We start from the raw sequence: 7,439 nt of genomic DNA on the forward strand, positions 1-7,439 counted from the left end.
TGTAATCCCGGCACTCGGGAGGCTGAGGCAGGAGGATCATTGTGAGTTCGAGACCAGCCTGGGCTACAAAGTGAGCTCAAGGCCAGCCTGAACTGCACAGTGAGACCCTGTCTCAACAAGACAGTTAAAAAATAAATAGATTAAAAAAGAACTCCTGGGCTCCTCCTGAGTGCTTGGATTGCAGATGTTTGTCGCCATGCCCAGCTAAATTATTATGCAGTAAGGAACAGGAGAACTAGGAGCGTTTGGGGCAGACACTGAGCATGCCATCCACACCACCCACAGCAGCACAAGGGTGCTCATGTGCGTGTGCACCTGGATGTGCTCTCTCGAAGCAGTGTTTCAAGGGGTGGGGGAGGGGAGGGCAGAGGAGAGAAGGGTCCCTCCCCAGGCCCTAGGTGACCACGCCGTGTCAGCAGTTCAGCCGTCGGGTCACGGTGACACCTGCGTACATGTTCCCACTTCCGATTTGTCTCCTTCATGGGTCCCTGAGATGAGGGCAGAGCCAGGAAAGTGGCCAGCTTCCTCCATCCTGGTCACTGTGACCTTGCAGAGTCCCCAGATGGATCGCAGAGACAGTGCCCAGCTCACGGAGCCCAAGCATCTAGGTTTCAGCTCTGGCTTCCCTGCTTTCCCGAGAAGCTGCCTCCCTCCCTGGCTCCATCGCGCCTCCTCCAGAGTGGGCTGTTTCACAGGCGAGTCTCTGCCCTCCCCTTAAGAGGTGCTGATTTGCCTGATGGCACAGTCAACCCACTCCTGCCTCAGGGCCTTTGCACCTGTTGGTCTTGCTGCCTTAGAACACTTTTCTTTGCTGCTTTTTAAGTTCCACTTCTGAGAAGGCTCTCATGTGCGCCTGCTGTGACCATCTAAAATCATCTCTGTCTCTCCTTCACAACCTCGCTTCTTCCCAGCATTCAATACGATGTGCACTGAGGTTCTTATTTGTGTGTTTCTTTAGTGTCTCTCATTTCACTGGACCATAAGCTTTCATGCAAGCAGAAAACAATTATGCTTATCTTGTTCGTGGCCATATCCAAGCCTATCAGTGAAGACAGCAGCTAGTGCATAATAGATATTCAATAAATATAGTATAAGTGGCTGTTGGTTTTCACATTCATTTGAGACAGGGCCTCTCTGTGTATCCCAAACTGGCCTTGAACTCTTGATCCTCCTGTCTCAGCCTCCTGAGTGCTGGGATTACAGGCATGTGTCACTGCGCCTGGTTTAGGAATTAGTTTTTTGAAAGAGGAAATCTACACACATAATACAAAGTCCAAAGGTTATGAAAGGACGGAGTCTGTACCCCTAGGCATGTGTTGCTTTGTCTAGAGAAGAAAGTTACCTTTCTCTGCCCCTCATCCGGGTATCTCTGCATATATTGAAATATACTGCGTTGAAAACATAAGTGGTAAGAAGACTGTACCTTCGTCCCGGCTCATCTTCTGGGGCATGGTGCTGTTTTGCACGGCTCTCTCCTAACTTGCTTAGTCATTTTCCCTCTTGCCAGAGTTGGTGGAATACTGTGTCAGCTGAAGTAACAAGTGAGAGGCTCTGCCGAGAGAGCTACATTTACTTGAGGGGCTGCTTTGCTGCGCACGGCCAGGGTAAACCACAAACAGCATGCGTCTCCCACAGCTGAGGCAGGGCAGGGTTTACAGGCAAAGGAGGAGGAGGATTGCATAAACTGTTTTGATCCAGCAATCTTTGCCAAGGGGATTAATAAGAAAGGTGTTCCAGGATCAATAACAAGGTCAATGCCAGCAACACGGGGGACAAACAAGAATTAAGCCGATGCCCTTACAGAGGGTTTTTGTTGGGAGGTGGGCGGAGGATTGAACCCTGTGGTAGGCAGCTAGGGGAGTCTTTAACCACTGAGCTACACCCCCAGCTTTTAAATTTTTTATTCTATTTTATTTACTGCTATGTAGTCCAGGCTGCTTGCATGCACTTTGTAACCCAAGCTGGCCTCGAATTCACAGTGATCCTCCTGCCTCAGCCTCCCTAGTACTGGGATTACAGGCGTGCGCCACCACACCTGGCTCCACTGTGTCACCCAGGCTGGTCTTCAACTCCTGCGCTCAAGGGATCCTCCCACCTCAGTCTCCCAAGTAGCTTGATTCCAGGCAGGTGCCCCTGTGCTTGGCTCCAGGCAGCCCTTCATATTTTTAAAAACTCGTTTATGTTTTCCTCCTCCATTAACAATTCATGTTCTCTATTTTTTGTTGAGTTATTGTTTTTTATAAGAACCCTTCAAATTAAGGAAATTAACCTTTCATTTGTGCATCATTCAGGATCCCATTAATTTGAGAAGGGTTTTTTTTTTTTTGTCTTTTGGAACAGGGTCTTGCTATGCGGTTCAGGCTAGCCTTGAACTCACTTTGAGGAGGGCTTAATACGAGGATTATTTTCAAAGGCTCAGCCGGGAGCTGGGATTTGCAGGGCGGTGCAGTTACGGAAGAATACCGCCAGGGGGCGTCGCGAGGAGCCGGGACCCTCACAGCCTCCCTCCTCATCCCGTCCGGGAGCCAGGGGGCGATGCCTGAGGTCGCGGGGAGGAGAGCGACGGAGAGGGGCGCGGGCCGCTCATGTTCGCGGCCCTCCTCACTCGGTTCATGCTCTTTGGCTTGAAGAACTGAGTTATTTTTATGAAGTAGAAACAATCTTTTCTTCCACAGCTTTTGGACTCGTGTCAAGCCTACAAAGGCTTATTTTTCCACTTTCAGATGACATTTGAAACTCAATTTCATCAGCTCCTGTATTTTTGTTTTCTTCTGGCCCTCTATGGCTTTATTTCTAACATTTAAATCTTTAATCTATTTGAATTTACTTTGGTGTTCAGGAGGTGGAGCCACTTTTTTTCAACACGAAGTATTAAGTAATATATCTTTCCTTCACTGATTTGAAATTTGTTGATTTATTTATTTATTTATTTATTTATATTTTTGAGACAGGATGTCACTATGCAGTTCAGGCTGGCCTTGAGCTCACTTTATAGCCCAGGCTGGTCTTCAACTTGCAATGATCCTCCTGCCTCAGCCGCCCGAGTGCTGGGATTTTTGAGACAGGATGTCACTATGCAGTTCAGGCTGGCCTTGAGCTCACTTTATAGCCCAGGCTGGTCTTCAACTTGCAACGATCCTCCTGCCTCAGCCGCCCGAGTGCTGGGATTACAGGCGTGCGCCACCACGCCCAGCTACATGTTGACTTATTTCAGAGTTGAGGTCTTGCTTTGTTGCCCAGCTTGGTGTGAACTTCTGCACTCCAGTGATCCTCCTGCCTCAGTCTCCTGAGAAGCTAGGAGGACAGGTGCATACGCCTGCACCAGGCTTTAATGTTACTGTTTAAAAAGAACTGGTGTGAAGGAATGAATGAACTGGTGGTGTTGCTGGAAGTGAACATGCATGGCTACACGGCTGTTACACCTCCTTGACACCTCCCTCACCCCCGGTTCCTGCCACACCCCTTGCATTCTCTAGGTCTAAGGTGGAGGTGGGTGGATTCTGTAAGGTGCTTCCTGGGGTCCCCAGCCAAGAGGCCCAGCGGGGCATGGGTGTGTCCGTGCCATGCTGGCCCTGGTGCCTGCAGGGCTCCATGAGGAGGACTCATCTCTGCACGCACTCAAGTGGCAAGCGTGGCAGGCATGTGCGTGAGTGCACCAGGTGTGCGTTCAGGTGCGTCGGGAGCAACCAGTGCGCACATGCCGCTGGGCGGGCGGGCGGGCGAGTGCTTGCAGGCCTGCCTGCCGTGAGAACCAGAAATCTGGCCCCATTCTGCTTCCTCCAGGGCGGAGGTGGATGTGGGGAGCCCGCTGGCAGGTTGGGGAGCAGGTGCTGCTCCTCCTGCTCCTAGCCGGTGTCACACTGAGGGCTGGGAATCTGAACCTGTCCATGCCACCTCCGTGGATGGGGAGCCAAGACCCTGCCTGGAGTTTCCAGGGTCATCGTGGGGAAAATGAGACGCTAGGAAGGGTCCAGGCCCGAGCCCCCACCGTGCCCCAGGCCAGGGCTCTGTCCAGTCCCCCAGCGATGGCTTTTAGGGGGACACTGATACCCAGAGCCTCGGTCAGCAGCAGCCTGGCAGGGCCCTGAGCTCTCCTGTGCATGTGGGTGGCAGCATGGAGCCGCCCCACCTCCAGCAGGCCTTGACCCTCTGCCCTGTCCCACAGCCCCTGTGTGCTGGGGGAGGCACAGGAGCCGGGGTGCAGGCAAAGGTGTGGGTGCAGCTCTACCAATGGAAGCCTGGACTGAGGGTTGGGAGGAGAGGATCTCCACCAGCTGTGTGCTCGGAGGCCTTGATCTCATCTCTGAATGTGGTGAAGACAGCTCGGCCTCTTCACACAAGTTCTTCCCTGTCTCATCTGGCTCAGGCCCTGGGGCCCTGGCCGGCTTCACCCCGCTGCTCCTCAGGGGACCAGCACTCGGCCGGGCCACACATGGGGACAGGGCGGGGGATGGTGAATGAGAACGGGCCTTGGAGTTTGGGGAGCCCCAGCCCAGCTGCGGAGGGCTCAGGACACCCAGATGGGACATTCGCTCCAGGTGGTGGAGACGGGAAGCACCAAGGACAGCACGGGACTCAGGCGTCCGGGACAGGGTGGCGGCCGTCCCACCAGGAGCTCAGCTTCCTTCCTCAGCTGCTTCTCACGCGAAGACGGCCGGAAGGGGCCATTGTTCCCTGGCACGCTAGCACCCCCAGTCTGCCCGGCCGCGGGGGAATGAGAGGAAGTGGGCTGAGCGGGCCCTGGTGAGATCCAGTGAGAAGTGCAGGGTGCCGGCAGTGCAGACGCGCCCGTGTGTGCCCCACCTGCACGGGGCTGTGCAGGCCGCGCCGGCCTGGGAACCCGTGCTCTGCATGCCTGGTGTGTGTGCTCGTGGGCACGTGAGTGGGGCACTCGCCTGGCGCCTGGCGCTTCATGGCTCCTCGTGATATGTCCTGCAGCCCTCGGGTGGAATTATCACCCCAGGTGCAGGGTGAGACCATCTGGACTGGGAAAGTTGCAGCTGGCCCAGGGTCAGTGGATTTGGACCAGGACAAGACAGCCTCTGGCCTCATCACCTGCCCCTTGCCCAATCCCTGTGAGGGTAAGGGCTTACCTCAGTCAAGGCCAGGATGGAGTGGGCAGTGTGGAAGTGGAGGGGTGGCCCTGGGGAAGCCATCAAATGGCATCACCTCCCTAGCGCTGGGTTTGGTGGTACACACCTGTCATCCCAGCGCTAGGGAGGCTGAGGCAGGAGGATCACTTTAAATTCAAGGCCAATCTGCACTACATAGCGAGACCTCGTCTTACACAACAAAACAGAATAAATATAAAAAATTAAATACAGCTGGGCGTGGTGGTGCATGCCTGTAATCCCAGCACTGGGGAGGCTGAGGCAGGAGGATCTTTGCAAATTCGAGACCAGCCTGCGCTACAAAGTGAGCTCAAGCTCAGCCTGAGCTGCATAGCGAGACCCTGTCTCAAAAAGATAAAAATAAATAAATAAATAAATAAACAAATACTGGTTTAGGAAAATCCAGCCTCTCTTGATCCCCTGCCCCCACTGGACAGTGCACACACACTGTTTCAGTCTACGCTGACCTCAGTTTCCACCTGAACAGTCCTTGTCCCGAGAGTAAACTGTCCCAGGACAAGAGTCACTGGGTGGATGTGGGTGAGGGCGACCCCAGGGACTGGGTTCATTTGCACAGGAACCAAAGGACTCTGGGAGGAAGCCACGCGGAGGGTGAAGGGACCCATGTCGCTGTTCCCTACAGTAAGTGGTGAGCAGGTTTGGAATAAAGACGGTGGCCCAGGAGGTCCAGCTCAGAGTCCCAGGGAAGGCAGGGAGCAAGGTGAGGGTGCATTAGACTCCACTGGGGCTCCTGTGTCTCGGCAGCTTTCCTCTGTGCCACTGTCCCTCCTGGACCTGCTGTGCTGTCCCCTACCCAGGCCTGCCCCCACTGCCAGCTACTCTCCTCCTTTCCAGGCAGAGTGGGGGGGACAGTGCCTCAGAGAGGCCCGACACCTGCTGACCCGTGACCCCTGACCTGTAAGCCTGGTTCCCAGATGTCCCTGGCGCATCAGATCCCGCCCTGGATGGTGTGGTGGTTGTTCTGTGGGGAGTGTCCTGACGCGGGGGAGACGCAGGCAGAGAGGGATTGGGACGGGGTGGAGGGCGCAGTCCTGAGTCCCTCACCCTTGCTTTGCAGCTTGTGACCTGAGTCTCGGCTTCCACCCCAAGGTGATCTCATGGTGTCCACTTCCTGAGGTGGGCATGAGGCCAGCCCGAAAGAATGTGTGTGTTCGGGAAGGCTTAGTTAGGGCCAGTGCAGAATTGGCCCCACCTGTCCCTAGCCAGCTGTGGGGACAAAATAACAAGGGTAGGGGGCAAAGTCTCTGTGTCCTAGTCTTTTTGTGCTGAGAGAGGGGGCCCTTGGCCAGCCGGTTAAAGATTGGCCAGAGGTGCGTGAGAAGCTCAGGCTAGCACTGGTCCACACAGGACCGGGTGGGGTGGTGTCCTCTGGATAACCCTTGGGCCACCTCAGCCTGGCTTTGAAGTTCCCCAGGGAGCTGGGCCATGCTGGATCTTGAGTTGACACATGTGGTAACATCATTTATTTCATTTCTTTTCATTTCAAAGCAAGGTCTTGCTATGTTGTGCGGGCTGGCCTTGAACTCACAGCAGTCCTCCTGCCTCAGCAAAAGCACTGGGACTGTAGGGGTGTGCCACCCTGCCTGGTTCAACATCCTGTATTTTATATGTGCCACAGGGCCATGTAGGAGAGTCTCCCTCCACTCCGGGAGCTCTGGAAGAGGCACCATGCTACCCTCAAGCTGGAGTTCCTGGGGCCAGGCCGTATCTCTGCCCACAGGCTGGGGGAAGAGGGATGCCTGAGTGAAGGACTGTGTTCGCCTCCTGGATGGCAGCCCCTGGCAGGAGCATTTCTTCTGGACTCCCAGGCAGGACCGAGTCCTCCTCTGCTGGGGTCCTCAGGACAGAGCTGTGCCCTGCTCCACTGGAGAGTGGAGTGGCCCTCTCCCAGAGGCAGGCTCCTTGCCTTTGCCCTGGGCTTGAGGACACAGATGGCCAGGGCCCGAGGGACACTTCTGCGATGCACTGTTTTCTTCAGAGTCACAACAGCTGTGATTATTTCCAGAATGATGGGCAGTAATACCACCAGAAGAACTTTCATTTATTTATTTATTTATTTTGAGACAGGGTCTCACTATGTAGTGCAGGCTGGCCTTCAACCTACTATGTAGCCCACGGTGGTCTCCAACTCAAGGCAATCCTCCTACCTCAGCCTTCTAAATGCTGGGATTATAGGTGTGTGCCACCAAATCCAGCTAGGAACTCTCTTTTTTTGATAATGAGAATTGAAGTCAGGACCTTGTGCTTACCAGGCAGGCATTTATGCCACTGAGCTATATCCCTGGCCTAGAACTCTCTTTTTTTAAA

Source organism: Chinchilla lanigera, unplaced genomic scaffold (assembly GCF_000276665.1).
Source record: "Chinchilla lanigera isolate Chin_1 unplaced genomic scaffold, ChiLan1.0 scaffold00049, whole genome shotgun sequence".
Taxonomy (NCBI): Eukaryota; Metazoa; Chordata; class Mammalia; order Rodentia; family Chinchillidae; genus Chinchilla; species Chinchilla lanigera.